This window comes from Vulpes lagopus, chromosome 15, assembly GCF_018345385.1.
Source record: "Vulpes lagopus strain Blue_001 chromosome 15, ASM1834538v1, whole genome shotgun sequence".
NCBI classification, from domain to species: domain Eukaryota; kingdom Metazoa; phylum Chordata; class Mammalia; order Carnivora; family Canidae; genus Vulpes; species Vulpes lagopus.
Window position 1 is genome coordinate 1,946,858 of NC_054838.1, and position 20,383 is coordinate 1,967,240.

The 20,383-nt window shown below is 46.8% G+C and overlaps 1 long non-coding RNA gene across 1 annotated transcript; it reads left to right on the forward strand.

Moving 5' to 3' along the window:
* Nucleotides 1-9,410: 9,410 nt before the first annotated feature.
* Nucleotides 9,411-12,033, forward strand: LOC121476381. The gene is made up of 3 exons (XR_005983933.1): nt 9,411-9,497; nt 10,857-11,100; nt 11,786-12,033. It is a non-coding gene; the product is annotated as an uncharacterized LOC121476381 (long non-coding RNA).
* The last annotated feature ends 8,350 nt before the right edge of the window (nt 12,034-20,383 follow it).

The window sequence follows — 20,383 nt, forward strand, 5'->3', positions numbered from 1 at the left end:
ACAAAATGGTGGGCCCCAGACAAAGATAACCTGGTAAACTGTGTGCCAAGTTCTGTTCAACAGTCTCCTCTGGGGCAGCGGGACCAGAGGAGGAAGTGCCGAGTGTGTGTCAGGAAGGAGGTTGGCCAGAGGTCCAGATGATGGTTCTATGTGTCAGCAACATGGCTGAATAAGATGTCTTTCATTCATATCCTCCCTCAACAATCTGGCATCTACCCACAGACAAAGATGCCTTTGTGGGAGCTGTGGGGTCCAGCACCATATGCCAAGAAACCCAGGAAAAATATCACTCACTTGTGCATTGGGTAATAGGCATACAGAACTCAGACCCATCTGGAGACCTTGCAGCGTCCCATGAATTGACTCCAACTCCTATTGGCCATGGTCTGAAGCCCTGGAAAAAAATTCCTTAGACTCAGGGCCAAGAGAGACTTTGTGGATGCTCAAGAGTCCAGTGGAGAAGTTCCAGCACACCACTGGAGGGAAAAAATATGAGTTTGGAGGTACTGGAGAAGGTAAGAGGAACAGTTCCAATTGACTCATGTCACCCTTCTTCCAAGGCAGCCCAGCTCAGTGCCGAGAAAGACCTTCTCAGCTGTAACTTCTCCTTTGGGAGAAAGTGAGACCATGTAAGTGAGCACCCTGCTTCCCCAACTATGCAGGACTCGATCGAAGAGGCTCATTTCTTTCTCATCCCATACAGGAGGATAAATATCATTGAAATATCCAGGCTGCCCAAATCCATCCATAGATTTCATGCAATACCTGTCAAAATTCCGTCATTTTTCACAGAAATAGAAAAAACAATCTTAAAACTAATAGAGAATCACAAAGGACTCTGGATAGCTAAAGTAATCCCGAGACAGAAGAACAAAGCCGGAGGCATCACACTTCTTGGTTTCAAACTATGCTGCAAAGTTATAGTGATCAAAACAGTACGGTGCTGGCATTCTGGTTCCAAGGGAACAGAATTAAGAGCCCAGATATCGTGAACTGACATTTGACAAGGGAGTCAAGAGTATTCAATGGGGAAGGGAGAGTCTCTTTAATAAGCGGTGTTGGGAGAATGATAATCACGTGCAGGCAAATGAAATTGGGACCCTTATCTTACACTATTCCCCAAAATTAACTCAAAATGGATAAAAGACTTCAGTGTAAGACTTCAAGCCATAAAACTCTTAGAAGAAAACAGGGAGAAATCTCACTGATGTTGGTCTTGGTAACGATGTTTTGGATGGGACACCCAAAGTGCAAGGAACAAAAGCAAAATAAATAAGTGGGACTACCTAAAAATAAAAAAGCTTCTGCACAGCAAAGTAAATGTTAAACAAGATAAAACTGTAATCAGGTCAATGGGAGAAAATACCTATGAACCATCTACCTGATAAAAGGTTAATATCCAAAACATATAAAGAACACATACGAGTCAATCAGGATCCTGGAGGTATCTCCGCACTCCCACGTCCATTGCAGCATTAGTCGCAGCAGCCAAGATAGGGCAACAACCTCGGTGTCTATCAGTGAGTAAAGGGATGAAGAAGGTGAAGTGTGCGTGTGCGTGTGTGTGTGTAATATTATTTAGCCATAAGAAAGAAGGAAATCCTGCCATTTGTGACAACAGGAATGAATCTTGAGAGCGTTACGCTAGTGAAGTAAGTCCGACAGAGAAGGGCAAATACCGTGTGATGTCATTTATACGTGGCATCTAAAGAAGCTGAACTCCTAGAAACAGTAGAACTGTGGGAGCCAGGGGCTGGAGGGTTGGGGAAATGAGGCGGTGTTGGTCAAAGGATACAAACTTTTGAGCTAGAAGGTGAATCGGTTCTGGGGATAGAATGTACTGGACATGGTGGCTTATAGTTAACGACACTATATCGGGTACTTGAAAGTTAGAGAGAGTAGATCTTCTATGTTCTCACCACCAAAAAGAAATGGTAATTACGCGAGGTACGGAGGTGCCAACTCTACTATGCTGGTCAGTTTTCAATCTACAGGTTTCAAGACCTCACACTGTATACCTCAAACGTACACGGCGTTATACGCCCATTATATCTCAATAAAGGTTGGAAAAAATAATCGTTCTATCCGAAAAGGTACGTTAGGGGTAGAAAAAAATAGAAATTAACTAAATGCAAAGCTAGATACTACATATACTATATATGTCTGTACAGTCTGTGTCTCCCCAGGAGAAAAATAATCCACTTGGGACCTCGAAGTGATGGAAAATAAGACTTCCGGGCAGAGGTCACCATTCACTTGTCTCTCTGTATGAATCCATACCCAACTCCCCAGCCTCCCATCAGCCTTGGCTGGGGTGGGACTATAGCACATAGGGACTAAATGCGACCAGAAACAATCTTCCCATCTCAGGGACAAGCATAATAAAGTTCATTTCCTGTTCACGTCATGGTCCAATGACAACCACTAGAGCGTATTTACAAGATTTATTTTCTTTTGTTTAAAACATCTACATAACCAGATGCTTTTTGCCCCTTCCCCTAACTAGCGGAGCTCTCCAAGCAGGAAGAGGTATCGTCAGCCTGGTCTTCATCATCATCGTCCTCGTGGCTAGCGCCAGCAGGCTAAGGAGACCCACCAGCATTCACGGAGTGCTCCTGGGCATCACTTACCACGACAAACATTGCACGTGGCTAAGGAACACGTTCTTTACCCCCATTTAATAGATTAGGAAACCGAAGCTTAGAATCCCATGGTTAGTAAGGTGGAGCTGGAATTCAGGCCCGTATCTATTTAAATCTTAAGTTTTATATTTTTTACCACTTCCCTATACTGTCCTAATATGTCTTAATTATAGGGAAGAAGACGGAAAAAGTAGGAGACTCTCAATCCAATTTACTTTCCACTTAGAATGAAGTGGAGAAACTCCTGTAAGATTTAATCAGTTCTTAGGGTTTGAACCTTGGTCCTTAACCCCTGCAACCTGAGTTTGCCAACACACACAAGCTAATTGCTTCCCCTTATCGACTAAGCAGCGAAACTCTGGACTTTCCTGCATTTGCACGAAAGCCTCACTTACATAAACCCGTGCATATATTTACTAGATTTTATGAAATTTTTGAGATGTGGTTGGGGGATAGAAGAACAGTTTACATTGTCAGAAAGCAAATAACTTCAATCTGAACGTCAGATACCACTCAGCCCCCGGCCTGTACACGGGGTGCTCTGCCCTATCTGCAGGTCATCTCCTCTTCCGGCCCCTTTCACAGTCTGTTCTGGATTGTTTCCCAAACTCCACATTCTTCTTATTCTATTAAGTAGGGCCGTTCAGTTTTCTCCAGCTTCAGGCTCTACTTCGTGCTCACCTTTGTGAATCCAAATCCATCAAGATGCTCAACAGAGCCACAGGACTCTCTGTATTACAGACTCCACCTCTCCTAGAAGACGGTGGTAGAAATGTCCTCTCTAGGGCCACCACCCTGGAGAGACTGGACCCACTCCTGCAAGGACCTAGCAGAGCCTTAAATCACTGCTAAGGGTAATCCAGCATCCCACACCTCTCCTGCTAGCCTGAACCAAGCAGATTCCCCGGAGACTTAATTTTGCTGGGTCTAGGTCTGGGTCTCTGCCTTCTGCTACTTCTGGGCTAGGCTTCAGTTTCTGGAACCCAGGGGACTGCTTGGGCTTCTGGGCTCCTTAAAGGGCATTTGGCACCCTGTAAAAACTGCTTATTAAAGGAAACAGTAGGACTGCTTCCCCTTTTATAGCCTAGCCATGGAAAGTTTGACCCACTTGGGGAGGTTGGAGGTGGAAGATGGTAGACTTTGAGACAGTAGGTTGAGCCTGTTTGGCAAGGCAGTAGCAAGGCTGCAGATGGCAAACATGGGCCCTCGAGCTCTGAGGCCAAGTTCCTGGTGGTCAAAAGCCCAGTGAGGGCTCTACAACAAATAATGACAGCAGTTAAGACATTCAACGGTTGAGCTTCGAGCTGAAGTTTCACATTTTGCTTTTTTTCCTTCTTCTTCACTCTTGAGGTTTGGCTCACCACTTTTTCCTCTCTCCTGAGGTCCTGTTCATACAAGAGTGTCATTAAGGCATCTGCAAGGGGGGGCGAACAGTGACCATGTCACACAGGAAGGCTGGCGGGCTGGAACTCCACCCTCCTCCTCCTCCTCCTCCTTTAGCTGGCCTGAATCTCTTTGGTTTTTAGTTCTTCCTGAAGGGTCTTGGCATGGATGGCCTGCGTCTCTTTTCAAAATAATTAGAACCAAAGGAATTCAAATGACGTCCTTTCTCGCCGCTAATGCTGTTTTGCCATAGTTTGTGAGGTAGGTAGGTGGAAGCAGGGTATCACTGGGACATTTGGGTTTCCTTCCTGGACCTGAACCCAGTCAACTTCTCCTGCAGAGTATGCCCAGGCTGCGCTAGCCCCTGAAACATGAACGGCAAGTTAGGAGCACACGTGAGGCTCTTCGCACTCCCAAACTTGTGGCAGAAATTACTAATGAACCAAGGCTTCTTTAACCCCCTCAGCTGAGCCTGGACGATCCCGTGATCCTCCTTAATACAACTCGCCCAGCAGCTACTACTGGTTCTCGAGGTTGGCTTAGTGATTGGAATCCGCTTAGCCTCCTGGTCCTTACCCTACTTGCTCTGAGGCCCGGGAGGCGCGGCCTTCTCCGCAGGGGCTCGGCCAAAGGCAAGGTTAGTTGCATAAATTTGTACGTTTGCTTCTGAATCCAAAAGAAGTTCCTTCCCAAGCCTTCAGATATCTCGTACCTTCTTTCTCCCCTCTCCTGTCTACATCCACTCTTCCTCTGCTCTGAATGCACCCTGGCCTCCCAGGGAGGACTCTGCTTCCCAGGATACTTGCTGTCAGTGATGAAAGGGCCCACCTACTTCAGCTGAGACTCCCTTAGCCATAAATTTACACCATTTAACAGCAATTGTTTTGGGTTGGGCCTTCAGTTAAAATGAGAAATATGTTACCTAGAAGCAACTGAGCTGTCTGGAGTTCCTGGAATGTTGAGTGGGTGGCAGCTGGTTGACAGAATGGTTGACTCAGGGTACTAGGGTGGATAGAGCGGAACTCAAATTGCTGTTAGACCACTTACTTGTCGGGTGACCTTTGGATAGTTAATTGAACCTCTTTGAACATCCGTTTCCTCATCAGTAAAACCCTAAGTCCTTATCTGATGTTGCATTATGAGGATAAAATAAGTTCATACCTGTAAGGTACCTGGCACGGTTTGGCAAGTTCTGAGTACACGGGAGGCCCCTCCCACCCCCACTCTGGTGGCAGATAACACTAATGGACCGACACGCTCCATGAATTTGTGCTGATTTTAATCTCTGCTTATTGGCCACTTGACCAAAAGATGACATTAGTCGTCCAAGGTCGCACAGCTACTAAGGGATAGAACTGGGTTTTGATTCTAGGTCTACAGGAAACTACCTTGTTATTCTTAACAAGAATTAACCAAGTCTTAACAAAGACTTACTGGCCGACGTTAGGCAAACTATCCCAATCATTGGTTTCCTAGAGGAAGAAGTCATTTCCTCACCTGGAAAATGGAGGCCGTGTAACCTATCTTACTGAGCTACTACAAGGACGAAATCCATCAGTGTTGTAGCGGAAGGCGTGATATGGTATGAATACGAGCTCTCACCTATTTGCTGTCATTGTTGTCCTTCTCCTCCTCCTCATTATCACTGTTGTTAGATTTTTCTTCTGCATCTGCTCCCCCCTCCCCAGCACCCGGCACTGTAGCTAGCATGTGACAGGTGTTTAGGATGCGTTAGCAGCTCAGTGAGGGCAGCATATGGTATTGTTACTCTAGTCAGGGAGGAGAAACGAATGACTTTTGGGACTGAGAACTCTGGCTGACCTCCTGGAATCCTCATAAACAATTCCAGGAAACCTCTTTCTAGCTACCTTGGGAAAAGCCCGAAGAAGTAGCTCAGCCAAGCAAGGATCAGAAGCTCTTCCCAGGCCCCACCGGATCTTGGCTGTTTATGGGTATCCTGCAGGGGTTGACCTTCTAAATGGCCAGTAAGATAAGACTCGTTCTCTCAGGTTCATGAGGGAATAGCTCGTAGGCCTCCCGTGTGTGGGAAGAACAGATGATTGGATCATGTGGGAAAGGAGATCTCATTAACTGTTGTGTCCCTATTTTTAACACCAATGCCTGAAATAGACCACTCCTGTTGGGATTGTTTAGAGAGGTGTTTCTGTCACCAAGAGCTCCAAGAAAATCAGGATTCCCTGAGCTATGGCCTGAACTATACCCAGACAAATGCTAACATAAGATTAATTATCTGGATTATTATGCTTCCCCATTCCTGGTAGGGACTCACTGATTTGGGCAGCCTTCCTTTAAGCTCTCAGTGATCATTTCCTTCTTGCAAACGTGTGAGTTCCAGTGATGGCAACTTTTATCTCTATTGACCAAATGGAAGTGGTATACCTTGCTTCCAGAATGCATATATCTGTTTTTCCTCACGGTTCACCTGTTGTTGTTTTTTTTTTAAATATTTTTATTAGCTTTTAACTTCCAAATAATTGGAGATTTACAGAAAAGTTGCAAAGATAGTACAGATAGTTCTCATATCCTTCACCCAACTTTCCCTAACATCTTGCACAATCATGGTACATTTGTCAGAACTAGAAATTAACATCAGTACCGTGGTAGTAACCAAGGCACAGATTTTTTTTTTTTTTTTTTTTTTTGTGGATTTTGCCAGTTTTTTGACTGGTGTCTTTTTTTTTTTTTTTTTTGATTCCATGATCCAACCCAGGATTTCACAATGTTGTATTTTTTTGTTTTTTTAAAAAGATTTTATTTATTTATTTATTAGAGAGAGAGAGAGAGAAAGAGAAGAGAGAGGTGAGGGGCAGAGGGAGAAGCAGACTCCCTGCTGAGCAGGGAGCCCAGTGCAGGGCTCCATCCTAGGACCCCAGGAGCATGACCTGAGCTGAAGGCAGATGTTTCACCAAGTAAGCCACCCAGGCACCCTGACTTTCCTTGTTTTTTGATGAACTTGATACTTTTGAGGAGTACTCATCAGGCATTTTGTAGACTGTCCCTCAGTTGGAATTTGTCTTGCTTTGCTTCCTCATAATTAGACTAGGGTTATGGCTTTTTGGGCAAAGACTATAGATGTAAAGTGCCTTTTTTATTGTATCATATAAAGGGCATGTACTCTCACATAATTTATGATTGTTGATGTTGGCTTTGATATCACGGCTGAGGTAGTGTTAGGTGTTACTCCACAAAGTTACTCCCCCTATCCATACTGTACTCTTCATCAGAAAGTCCCGATGAATAGCCCATCTTTAAGCAGATTATTATGCTTCCCCATTCCTGGTAGGGACTCACTGATTTGGGCAGCCTTCCTTTAAGCTCTCAGTGATCATTTCCTTCTTGCAAACGTGTGAGTTCCAGTGATGGCAACTTTTATCTCTATTGACCAAATGGAAGTGGTATACCTTGCTTCCAGAATGCATATATCTGTTTTTCCTCACGGTTCACCTGTTGTTGTTTTTTTTTTTAAAATATTTTTATTAGCTTTTAACTTCCAAATAATTGGAGATTTACAGAAAAGTTGCAAAAATAGTGCAGATAGTTCTCCTGAATAATACCCACCCAACGGCCATAGGACTAAGAATTTCCAAGAAAGACTTGCAGGCAAGCGTCAGGACTCGGAACAGAACAGGTCAAACATGGAGGAATCGGATAGCCACTCTCAGCCTGACGTTGCTTCTAGATTGTTTAAACATTTTCTTGATTAATCCTCCTATTGGTTTTCTGCATTTTAGGCTGAGTCCTTTGAAAAAGTCCATACTTTTGCTCCTTTGTCTGCATTTAAGCTTCAAGGACAAGGTCACATTGAGTCTCTGTAGGTGGCAATGGAAGTGTAATAAGAGAAATCCTCTAAGGGAAGAAAATATTAGAGGCCAAAAGTGAGGTTATTTGTGTGGCCGGGTCCTTCCCAACGCTGAATTTCCAAGGAGCACATCTCTGTTCTAGTTTTAGAAGGAAAACTTTCTATTTGGTTCTTTTGAGGGTAAGGGCGATTCTCTTACCGTGTGTTTATGCAGAGCTAGAGTTGAGACCTCTTCCGCCTGCATCATCATCTCTCAGTCAAGAAGAGGTACTGTGGAGTGGCTTCCTTACACAGGATTAACGGAGGAAAGTGGCTTCTCTCTTTGAAAGGGTGATGGAAACACAATCCCTTCACTGGTCTCAAATTCAGGCAGATCATTCCAAGATAAGTATTTTTTATTGAACTGTTTTCATTTTCCCAGTGAGGTCACCACTCTGCCTCCCCGGGAGGCCTCCCACACAGAGAACACCACACCATCGCACTCAGCCCTAGAGAGTCTGGCTGGCTGGCCTGGCACGTGTCCCGAGCCTGAGACGTGGTGGGAGCAGATATGGCTCCTCCTTGTCTCAACCACAAAGATGTAAATCTCAGGGCCATGAGTGACAGTTTTGTGGTTTACAGATGGCGAGAAGTGCTCATGGAACCGAAGGCGCACTCGTTTAATCTGAGGGTGCTGTTTGGGATGAAGGCTGCAAAAACTTTGGGGAATTTTCCACTTTCATCAGTATTTCTTTGTTACAAGTTTCTATAATTATTAGCTTCTGGAATGTTCTGAAGGCCAAGGTAACCATGTCTTTCACAGGAGAAAAAAAGTTCTAGCATATTGGTTAGCCTCCACATGTGTGTGTTTTTTTTCCCCAGTTTTTTCCTTGTTATTAATTTCTAGTTTCATACCTTTGTGGTCAGGAAAGTTGCATGATATGTTTTCAATCTTCAATTTATTGAGACTTGTTCTGTGGCCTACCATGTGATCCATCCTGGAGAATGTTCTGTGTGCACTTGAAAAGAATGTGTATTCTGTTGTTTTTGGATGGAATGTTCTGTAGGTATCTGTTATGTCCATCTGGCAAAAGAGAGAAAATTCTAAACATCACAAAAGCCCGCTGTCATCTCTAAGCCCAGACACGTATTTTTTCATTGTTTACATCACCACCAACAAAACCAACAAAACGAAACTGCCTGTGGCACCTAAAAATGTCTCCTTTATATTTCCTGGGATTTCACTTTCAAAAGATATTCTAAGTTAAGATGTCTTTTTGCTGACATTATACATCATCCTTTGAATTGATGCACACGAGACATCAGTTATTCGTGCTTTGATGTTGTTTAATTCTGTAACTTGCTTTTTTTCTGATGTCCTTCTGATCAGCACCTAAAGAGATGGAAGTCTTGGGTTACCTGTGTGGCTCAGTTGGTTAAGTGTCCAACTCTTGATTTTGGCCCAGGTTGTGATCTCAGGGTTGTGGGATTGAGCCCCATGTTGGGCTCTGCGCTAGGCATGGAGCCTGCTTAAGATGCTCTCTCTCTCCCTCTCCCTCTGCTGCTCCTGAAAAAAGAAGAAGAAATGGAGATTTTATTAGAAAGGAGTGGAGTGGAGGTGGGAAGGACTTACCCTGGGGATCGCTGGATCACATCGAAGACTCCTATCAAGCGTAAGATTTTTCTTGTTTGAAATATCTTCCTTAAAAAATTTATGTCCTATATTTGAGCCAATCCAGAGTATAACATGTGGTTATATTAATGCACACCTGCAAATAGTCACCTAACAAACACTCAGCTAATTCAATTTAGTGACAAGAGTGCAGTTCCCAGCAAGTGGCTCTTAAGGAGGTCTCAAGCCGTTGGTGGCTGTGACTACAGGGTGAGTTAGGAAGGTCAAAAGGAAAGTAGTATCCTAATTTCTGAGGTGGTCATGGGCAACCAGTGTAGAGCACACTCCAAAATACAGGCCACAACTCCTTTAGCTCTGTGATAGCCCGTCACTTTTCTACGCCTCCTTCATCACTCTCCCCTGGAAGACGTTTGACCCATTATAGCACATCCTCATTCATTCACTTATTCATTCATTTCCAAGCAGGTATAATTTGCATTTCTTTTTAAAGCAAAAACAACAGAAGCCGACTTTAACTATATTTAAAAAGGGACGTATTGGAAAATCAAGAAGGAGCTGAGTAACAAAGTTGTGGAAGTTTGCAGATAGGACCACATTTTTTATCCACCCCTCATTACCAAACCCTCGCAATGTGCCTTTGCAGCTCCTCCCATCAAGGAGTAGGTGCTAGTTCCCAGCCTCTTGAACCTGGTCCTGTGGCCTGCTTCGGCGTGCCACGTCTGAGCCTAGGCCTCGGCAGTCTCGTATGCTTCCACTCCCTCTCCTGGAATTCTGCGCAGCTGCTTGCGAATGCATTCAGTGGAAGATGAGACACGACGCAGGACCGAGATAATTCCACCGAGGGGACGCTAGACCAGCCAGCTTCCAATCCACCGATGGCTGGCTGCAGAAGATGTATGAGTCAATCCTTCCCAGACCAGGAGAGAGGCCCAGCTTAGCCAAGCGCAAGCTGCTGAGCTCCAGAATTTTGAGATGAATAAATGGATATTATTTTATGCTACTATTTTTTTTTTGGTGGGGGGGGTTATTTGTTATACAGCAAAAGTTCACTGGTACACAAGCCTCGAGAAGGAGCGAAGCCACGAGCTGGGTCTCTTGTGGCTCCTCCACCGAGCCGCCACCAGATGACACAGTTCCATTTGCCTTTTATTCTTTTTGAGCCCTGCCCGTTCCTGGGTAAAAGAATTTGATGGGTCCCTCTCGGGTCAGGGGCTCTCTCCCTAGGACAGTGGTGGAGTCCTCGGGTTTAACAGCCTTGCCCCAACTACAAGGAGTAGCAAACAGGCAGTTCCTTACAAAAGGGAGTGGAGGCTGCTATTTCCAAGAAAAGAGAAGAGGAGGGCCTAGATAGGTAAAATCTGGGTCTATCATAAGCTTTTACTTTGCGTGCTTTCTCAAGGAACGTAAGACACTAACCTTCCTCAAGGCCGTCTTGGTCTAATGGAGGAGGCTGGCAAGCGGCGGTGTCAGGCCGGTGACAGTGTGGTTACTCACTGGGGTCACCGAGGGACCAGAGGTGACTAGGAGCCTAGAGGACGGACGTCTAACCCAGACCCACTACCGGAAAAAAGATTCCTGGCGGAGACAACCTCAGAACTGAGCTCTGTGAGATGCCTACTGAGCCAGGTGAAGAGGCAAGAGTGGTGAGCAGCACTGAGGTCCTGCAAGGCGCTTAGAGTGGCCTGAGTGAGAACCTAGAGTCGGAATTTTAAACTTGTCACCCTGGCCAAAATTACATGACACTTATGCCTGGTGTGGCTCAACTTCTTTGGAGAGGAAAGAAAAAAAGAATTCTTAAAAAAAAAAAACACAAAACCCAATTTCCACTAGTTTCTATTGTTTTGCCTCCGTCTTTCATAGACAGCCTGTGTGCTTGCTAAGGAATGCATGTCTTCTCCTCCAAGCAGTGGGGAGCTATTGTAGGAATGGAGCAAGGAGGGCGGTTAGGCTCATATTTGTATTTCAAAAAAAATTGTGCTTACAGCAAAGAGAAGAAAGATGGCAAAGGGCAAGAGAGGAGGCAGGGAGGCCAACTGGGGAGCTGTTGTTTTCTTGACAAGGAGTAATGGCTTCAACTAAAGGGGGTGGAATGAGGACGTGGCGAGGACGGGATGGACCTTTTGGTAATATCCTCAAAGGATATATGAAGACACCAGTTGCTTCTATCTTTAAAACTACTGTTGTTCCCTTAGAGTCCTAGTGAAAAAGGCCTTTGTGTTTGATAACAGATCTTCCTTTATGTCAGATAAGACACACCTGTTATGAAGAAATTGGTGATAAGCTTGCATCTACAAGATGCCAAAAAAATCCCTCCTTGTTCTTGTTTAGAAAAACAAACAGCTCTCCTTGGATCCACGCAACCTGCGAGAGAACCAAACAGTCTCCACACCCACTTAGAGCCATGGTGTGAGACAGAGGGCTGTCGAAGGCCAGCCCTGAACTAGAACCAGATGGGAGAAGATTCATGCCAGAGACCATCATCCAAACCTCTTGATTTCCAGTGATCAGCAGTTGAGTGTTCAGAGAAAGTGCATTTGATGGCTTAGTCACAACTGGATCAACTGAAATAACAATGCAAGGAGGTATCTGCCCCTGGGGGGATGAAAGGAACAGCTGCCAAGTGATCCTTGCTAGCCTTCTGTGGAGGGGAGGAGGGGGAAGGGGTGGTATCTTTGCTCAAAAGGGTTGGACATAAAGCAAAAAAAAAAAAAAAAAAAAAAAAAAACTTGATTTGAGGTTTTCTCTTTTAATATGATGGAGGAGGCTTGGAGAGTAGATGCAGATGCAGCTCTCCAGGGTGTGTGCAAGTGGAAGATAAAAAATACGCATTTACAGTGGAAAGTATATTTCTGTTATCACTTAAAAGAACTTGATATTTAAAAAGTATCAGTAATTTGTTTAGTAGGTCACATGTTTGTTATGAGCATGGAAAGTCCCAGCAGACTTCCCATGGTTGGGAAGTTCAGACATTTGCATTGAAAAATGCCAATAGCAACACAAGGAATAGAGGCTGATGGCAATCAGGATCTGGTGGTGTTGGTGAAGGGGCGGGGGGTGCCTAAGGAGGGCAATTGGATAATGAAACCCAATTTGAGACTTGTTTTTTTCTCTAAACGATACCATTGCGTTGCAGAGCTTCTCTGACATGAGTGAAAGAAGACTTTGTACGTGTACAGCTTGTTCTCCTTCTCAGGCCACGCTGCCTCCACAATGTGTGCTCCAAGCATTATTTGTTTTTCATAAATCTTGAAATATGTTGTCAATTGCATGATTTTATTGTATTGTGGCTTTGCACATGAGTTTATTTTTTTCATTTATTTTTTTTAAAAGATTTTATTTATTCATTTATGAAAGACACTCAGAGAGGGGCAGAGACACAGGCGGAAGGAGCAGCAGGCTCCCCATGGAAATCGCAATGTGGGACTCGAATCTGGGAATCACGCTCTGATCCGAAGGCAGATACTCAACCGCTGAGCCACCCAGGCGTTCTGTGTATGTGTGTTTAAAACACTGATTTGTTAAATATAACATTCCAAATATTTTATATGTTTTATAATCCCATTTTTCCATTTTTCTATTTTTATTTTACTTTTTTATTAAACGAGGCAGCTCCAGAAAATGGAAGTCCAACTGTCCTCTCTTGGCAGCGGAGCGCTCCTAGTTTCAATGCAGGAAATGTTAGGGCACTCTCTGATTAATTCCCAAATAATAGTGGTTGCTCCTTATCAAAGACCTATTTATAAGCCAGTTACTTTACCCATATCCTTTAAAATTAAAAACAAGTTAAAATAAATGCATCAGAGCAGACACTATAGAAAAGTCAAATGAGGAAGAAAACCAGTACTTGCAATGTAAGTACTGCAGGAAATCCCATCCCTGGCAATCCCTGTTAAGGGGTCTTCCTACCATATTGTCTCAGAGTCATGATGTCGCAGAGATGAATGAAGGGTCAGCACTGCCTTGCTCCAGACAACGGAGCTGAGCGTGGTAAAAAGGTAAGGAAGACACTTTAAGGGACCGAAGTCAGAGATATCTCTAGAGTACTGGGCACAGTTCCCTTTTTTTTTCTTTAAGTAGGTGAGGCTTGAACTCATGACCCTGAGATCAAGACCCGAACAGAGATAGAGTTAGATGCTTGACTGAGCCACCCAGGTGCCCCTGGACACTGCTCCTTGACAAGGAAATATAACTCTGAGGTGTCAGTGAGGGGGCAAGGGCCTCATGGAACCAGAGTGGGGACCATCATTGGGTGACTTCTTGCTTCGGGCTGGCTACCCTGTAGAAAGTGCCCCCAGCCTTTGCTTTCAGACGTCCTCCTCTTCTGGTGAGGGGCCTCAGGGCTCTTGTAAACCATCAGCCCCTCTTGCTCACACCCAACGGCCAAAGTCTGGGTGTGCGGGCGGTGTCAACCCCTGCCCAGGATTCAGAGGCCCCTGTGCCATTGCTCAGACTCCAACAACAGAGCAAGTGGTTTCTCCTTTCCCTGTGATTTTGCTCCTCTGCGGATCGGTTTATTTTATTTTCATTTTGTGTCTCTCCCATTCTTGCCAAAGGTCGGGGGGAGGTATTTCACCTGGTGAAGACATCTCCTTAATGGGTGATGATGTCGCCTGTCACTCGAGTTTCAAGAAGGCTGTAACCTACAGGCAATGCGATGCTGTGCTTAAAGCAGGACCTTCCTGAGCCCTACATGTTCTGACTTTTGTCGTCCCCACCACACAAAACATCAAGTACATCAGCTGCATCCATATCTCACATTAAGTATACTTATTTATTTTTTTAAGAATCTTCATAGGGTTTTTAATTTACGGTTGGCTATGAGTTCCCAACAATTACTGTGTACGCTATGAATAGGGGAATTTGTGAAGTGGGAGAACTGACCCTGTAAGTTGTATTCGAGGGAATGAAATCCTTATGAATGCTAATGCTAATTTAACAGTGAATGAAGCTGGCATGTTGGTACATTTTGTAGACATTTAGTTAAACATTTATTAATTTTTACATTTATTGTTTTCTTTCGTAGATTTGGAACCAAAAGCTGTTTTTCTACCTGGGTCATGCATTTTTCTAGATTCCCAAGAAGCTCTTACCTCTGGGATTTCATTGTACTGGTAAGATTCTTGTACAATAGTAATTCTCAAATACTCTGGCTTCAGGACCCGTTTTTACTTTTAAAAATTATTGAGGACCCCAAAGAACCTTTGGATTTTTTTACTTTTAAGTGTGGGTTGTATCTACTAATATTTATTGTGTTAGAAATTACAACTGAGACATTGAAAAATCATTTAATCTACTAATTTATTTTAAAATAACAATAATGAACTGATTAAAAGTTACATAATTAACATTTTTGTGATAATCAAAAAAATTTCAGTGGGGAAAGTGACATTTTTTGCAAATCTCTTTAATGTGTGACTTAATGGAAGACAGATTCTTATATAACCTCTTCTGCATTCAATGTGTTGCCATATGTTGTTTTGCTTGCAGTATAAGAAAAACATTTAGCCTCTTGTGGATATGTAGTTGTAAAAGGAAAAGGTACTTTAATAGACTTTTTTGATACTAAATCAAAACTTGGCTGCCAGTTTCTTAAAAGAGTTGATTGTAATGTGGAATCTGAAACCATATTAACGAAATTTTCATACTATGTTACCTTAAGATCCATTGGCTATTTTGCACTTAAATCGGTGTTTTGCCTGTGTGTGATTTTGCAACATGGCGTATTGGGTGTTTGGAAAATACTGATGTACTGAATTATGCAATTCATCCAGGTTTTGACACATTTCTTTATACAACATCAAAATATCACTTTCATTAATGCCACCACAGATCTCATCTGAAAAGCCTTTAGGTATTGAGAAGCTGGGAAGTTATCGATGGCGTATATATTTTCCAAAATTCTAATTTCCATGCAAAAGCTTGAACGTTACCTCTGGCAACAGATACTGTCAGTTGTTTCCCTTTGCATAACAGGCTCATTTACTTAATTTTTGAGGTCACATCTCCCCATTACTCAGGTCTGAGTGCCCATAGTTTTATAATTCGTTCTTTCAAGCACAAATGGTAATCCGTGAAAAAAATTCAATTCCAACAATGGAGCAGGTGCCTTTCCTTGAAACAACCATGGTACTTGGACACGTGTAGAAGTGCACTATGCGATCTTCCCATTTACCCATGCAGAGTCTTTTTTTTTTTTTTTTTGAGAGAAAGAGAGTGTGTGTGCCTGCGCATGCAGTGTAAGGGGTGGGTAGGGGTGGAGAGAGAATCCCAAGCAGGCTCCACACTCATCCGGGGGCCCAATGTGGGGCTCCATCTCACCACCCTGAGATCATGACCTAAGCTGAATTCAAGTCAGATGCTGAACCAAATGAGCCACCCATGCACCCCAAGGGCTCTCTTTCCTACTGAGACTTGCATATGAGTACCTCTTCTCCCTTTTCATAGTCACCCTTGGGCCGAGGCTGCTGCTGCTTCTGGAGTTTGCTCCTGTGGACTCTGGGAAAGGGCCTCTTCCACGAATTCCCACTTGTTCCATGGCCCACCGCTGACTCCCCACCTCTCACAGTCTAGCCTAGACACCCTGACGAGGTGGAGGATGTAATTACACCTTGAAACACTCTGTGCACTGGTGACCCAGCTCCTTGCATGTGTGACTCAAGCTCCAAGAGGTCAGTAAAATCTAATCATTCCTGTGTCCAGATAAGCTGGAAGTAGGACCCTCGAGGTCCAGGGTCTAGTTGCTTTTAGCACACAGCATTTTTTTTTTAACTTGAAACCAGTTTCTAGAGTTGAGGTCAGTTTCAAGCAATGAACGGGTCTTGTGCACCGCGCTCTCCCCACCACGCTGTGCCCGCTGTGGGGCTGCTGGTTCTCTGTGTCTCATGCTCCTTCCTGCTTTCCTCGGCCTTGCTCTGTGCCTGAGGGGTGACCTTTACTGCCAGCGTCCCCAGCCCCTTGCCCTCTGGCCTTCTGGTAGGGGCAGGTGCAGTGGAGATGAGCCGGTCCGAGGAGGAGAAGCCCCCCGCCCCCCGAGCTGGTTCCCTTGGGCCACAGCTTCTATCTGGTGGCTCCTCTTCCACGCTGCCAGCCGGCGATCACTCTCGCCACGCTCACGCCATCTTCTCCCCCGGCCCCTCCAGAGTGGTGACACCTGCCGCTGGGCCCAGTCCCTGGCAACCCCCACCCCTGCCACCTCATGTCCTGCCCCCCGCATCTCAGAGCTGTCCTTCCCTGGGCCCTTCCCAGTTCAGCCCGTGGCTGCACCTGTTCTCTGGCCGGCCCCAGGCTGGCACGAGCGGGACCCTGCCCCCGAGGGGCTCGCCGTCTCCTAGGCTTATTGCCCCAGACAGTCGCCACTGTGTGCTGGGTCACAGCTCCCCCGCCCAAGAGCAGCTCAACCACTAGCGCACAACTAGTACGCCACCTTAATTCAGGTAAAAAAAAGAAGCTTTTATCACTGGCTAAATAGAAAATGCATGTCCTTGCCCAGAATAGAAGACAAGGGTAAAAACACAACAATTTTGGTAAACTCTGGCCCAGGGTTGGTGACCGCGGTTAAGAGCATAGTCTGCTTAGGTTGGAATCCTGGTTCTCCCACTTCTCAACTATATGACTGTGGCGAGGGCTTCTCTGTGCCTCAGTTTCTCCATTTGTGAACTGAAAATCACGATTCTATCTACTTCATAGATAGAGGTAATTCGTGGAGGTAATTCACGCGAGTGTCTGTAAAGCTCACAGATGACCCTGGCCGGCTCACACCACGGGAATTTAAGGCCCCAAGGTGTGATGGTGATGAAGATGGGCGGTGGTGGGGTTACCTGACCTGGGCTCTGACTCGGAGGATTCTTAGCGAGGGGGTGAAGTCACATCAGCCCCAGACTGAGGCTTGCTTCCTGCCGTAAAGGGGGTTGGAAATAACTGAAAGCGAGGACTGTTTCACCTGTGGTTCGATGCCGATTCTCTGTGCACCATCTGGATTTACTGATGTCTCGGGAACATCTTCTTACACTTTAGGAAACACGGGCAGGGAATCAAATAACTGTTCCGTCACAACAAACAGTAAGCAACAGGTCAGAGGCAGCTCGGAGACGAGAGGCACAGCCTTGGGGGTGCGGGTCTGCGGGAGAAGCCGTTGACCAGGCCTATGACAGGCTGAGTCGGGGTTGCAGAGTGCAGGTGAGAGCGTCTCCGGGGAAGGGGGACGAGCCTGCCTGCAGCAGGTGCACGACCTCACAAGGTCTGTTCAGGAAAGGCCGATGCTCACAGAGGACTAGCGACTCCCTAACAAAAAGCGGCAGCAATGGCTTGGGAAGAGCTGCCTAGGGAAGCGGGTCTCAACAGGTGGTTCCCGGAGCTGCAGCATCCACAAGAGTTAGGAACCCGTTAGAAATGCACACTCCGGGGATCCCTGGGTGGCTCAGCAGTTTGGCGTCACCTTTGGCCCAGGGCCTGATCCTGGAGCCCCGGGATTGAGTCCCGCGTCGGGCTCCCAGCATGGAGGCTGCTTCTCCCTCGGCCTGTGTCTCTGCCTCTCTCTATATATATCTATAATGAATAAATAAATAAAATCTTTAAAAAAAAATAAATGCACATTCCCCAGGCTCCCCAGCCTTCAGGGTCAGGAACTCGGGGGACAGGGCCCTCCCAACCGACCCTGAGCCTTATGCATGTAGAGTTTGGCCACCACGGGCCCGGAGGAAGGGGGGAGAGTAGAGGCCGTAACCGAGGATGAGGTTTTGCAGTAACGGGGGGCCCTTTAAGGCGGCAGGTGTTGCGCTGGGCACACGCCACTCTGTGTCCTGCGACCCTCACAGCAGCCCCCACAGCTGGATACCCTCTAGTGGGGTTTGTAAAGCAGCACACGGGAGCTGGAGCTGGAGCTGGAGCTGGAGCTCGCTAACCATTCCCTAGTGACGACGGGTGCGACTACTGTCACCAGGGAATGGAGTGTTGAGCTTTATTTAATTTCAATGAATTTAAGTATAAACAGCCAGATAGGGCCAGTGGCGATGGTCCCAGTGCAGGTCTAACATCAGACCAAGTGAGTTCAGGGCTAGGGCTTGATCTTCGGCCTGCCGGGCCCCCCACGCCGGTGTTCAGTGCAGAGCGTCACTTGCCCGCTGTCTGAGAAGGTCTGCGGTCTGGTCCTGGTTGAGTCCCTGAGACAGGACCTCACCACTCTGGGGTGGCTCTTAGAGTCCCCTGCCCGTAGCCGATCGGGGTTTGTGCGGCGGGTGGAAGTGAGGCAGAGGAACGCGGGCACAGGCTGCGCCCCAGTGCCCCCCACGTTGCAGAGGCTGCTGCCCGGAGCCAAGGGGTTGCTCGCCGGCGTCATCCCGCCCGGGCTTTCACCATGCCCCCCGCCTTGGCCCTTAAGTCAGTGTAGACGTGGGTGGCCCGACCAGAGCCTCCAGGAGGTCTCCTAGAAGAGAGATTTTTTAAGCTGAATTCCAGAACCCGAGCCTGTTTCATTTCTTACTCGCTGGATCCTGCACGGGGTGGGTGGAAGCCTGGAAGCCCCCGCTCCCAGCGATCCTTGGCCCGCGCAGCCCCAGAAAGCGCCGGATCCACCCCTGCTGCCACCTCGGCAGCAGCCCGTGACCTCAGCCTCCAGGCCAGGGGTTGGGACGTGGCTGCAGGAGCCAGGCGGGAAGCGCGTGGGCCCTGAGCCACAGCCCGTCTGACTCGTGCTCTGCTCGGTGCCAGCTGCACTGGTTTGTTTGGGTTTCTGTCTGTCTGTCTGTCTGTCTGCCTGTCAAGGCACCCCTTGAATGCGGTGACCATTCGTGAGTGTCAGCGGCCAGTCTCCTCCCGGCATCGGGGACGATGGTGGGCGCCGCAGGGCCGTGCTCCTCGGTGGCGCTGGGCGGCCGCGTGGGGACTGTGTGGCTGGTCCACCAGCCTCGGCGACAGTTCTGACGCACAGGGCCCACGGTCTGCCTTTTGAGAAAATCAGTTGGAGGTGCAAGGGCAGCTTGAGCCCACGAGGGACAGATGGGGATGGAGGCACCAGGCGGGGCGGGCAGGTGCTGGCCCCAGAGCTTCGGGTGGGGGCCCCGGAGAGCGCCGGCCGTCCGAGGAAGACGGGGCTGCCCAAGGCAGAGCAAGAGGACGGGGAGAGACTTGGATCTTTGGGGATTTGCTGTAGCTGCTGGGAACAGCCCCTCCCACCCCCACCCCAAAAGTCACCACGTGGTGCTTTCAACAAAATCTCCTTTATTGCCTAGGCCCGAGTCGGAGTCCCCGTTGAAAGCACCCTAACGGGTACAGACCCCTCTCGCCACCACTCTTTGATCCGCCTCTTTTGGGAGAGCCGCCTTTGAAGGAATACTCCCAGGGCAGCATCCAAATGTTTAATCCTCTAACTGTCGAGGCCTTTGGAAGAGGCTGGGTAGGTCACCCGGACCTCCCGCACCCGAAGGCGGGGTGCACTGGGTGGGGCTGAAAGCGGGCCAGCTCTGCAATCCGGAGACTTTGGCTTGGGATCTTGCTTCAGGCATCATGTAACTGTTTGCAGTGGGCACATTACTGATTTCCCTGGGCTGAGCAGGGGAGGGGGGTGGGAAGAAACTTTTTTAGGCCCCTTTTGTTCTATTACTGTTCTAATTGTCAACACTGCTCCCCTTGAGGGTTCTTTTTTTTTTTTTTTTTTTAAGATTTTATGTATTTATTCATGAGAGACACAGAGAGAGAGAGAGGCAGAGACACAGGCAGAGGGAGAAGCAGGCTCCATGCACCGGGAGCCCGACGTGGGATTCGATCCCGGGTCTCCAGGATCACGCCCTGGGCTGAAGGTGGTGCTAAACCACTGAGCCACCCGGGCTGCCCCCCCTTAAGGTTTCTCTGCCTTTGTCCTCATACATTCTCTCTTTATATTCTCTCTCCAATTCCCTTCCCCTCTTTTTTTTTTCCTTTCCAAAGAAGAAA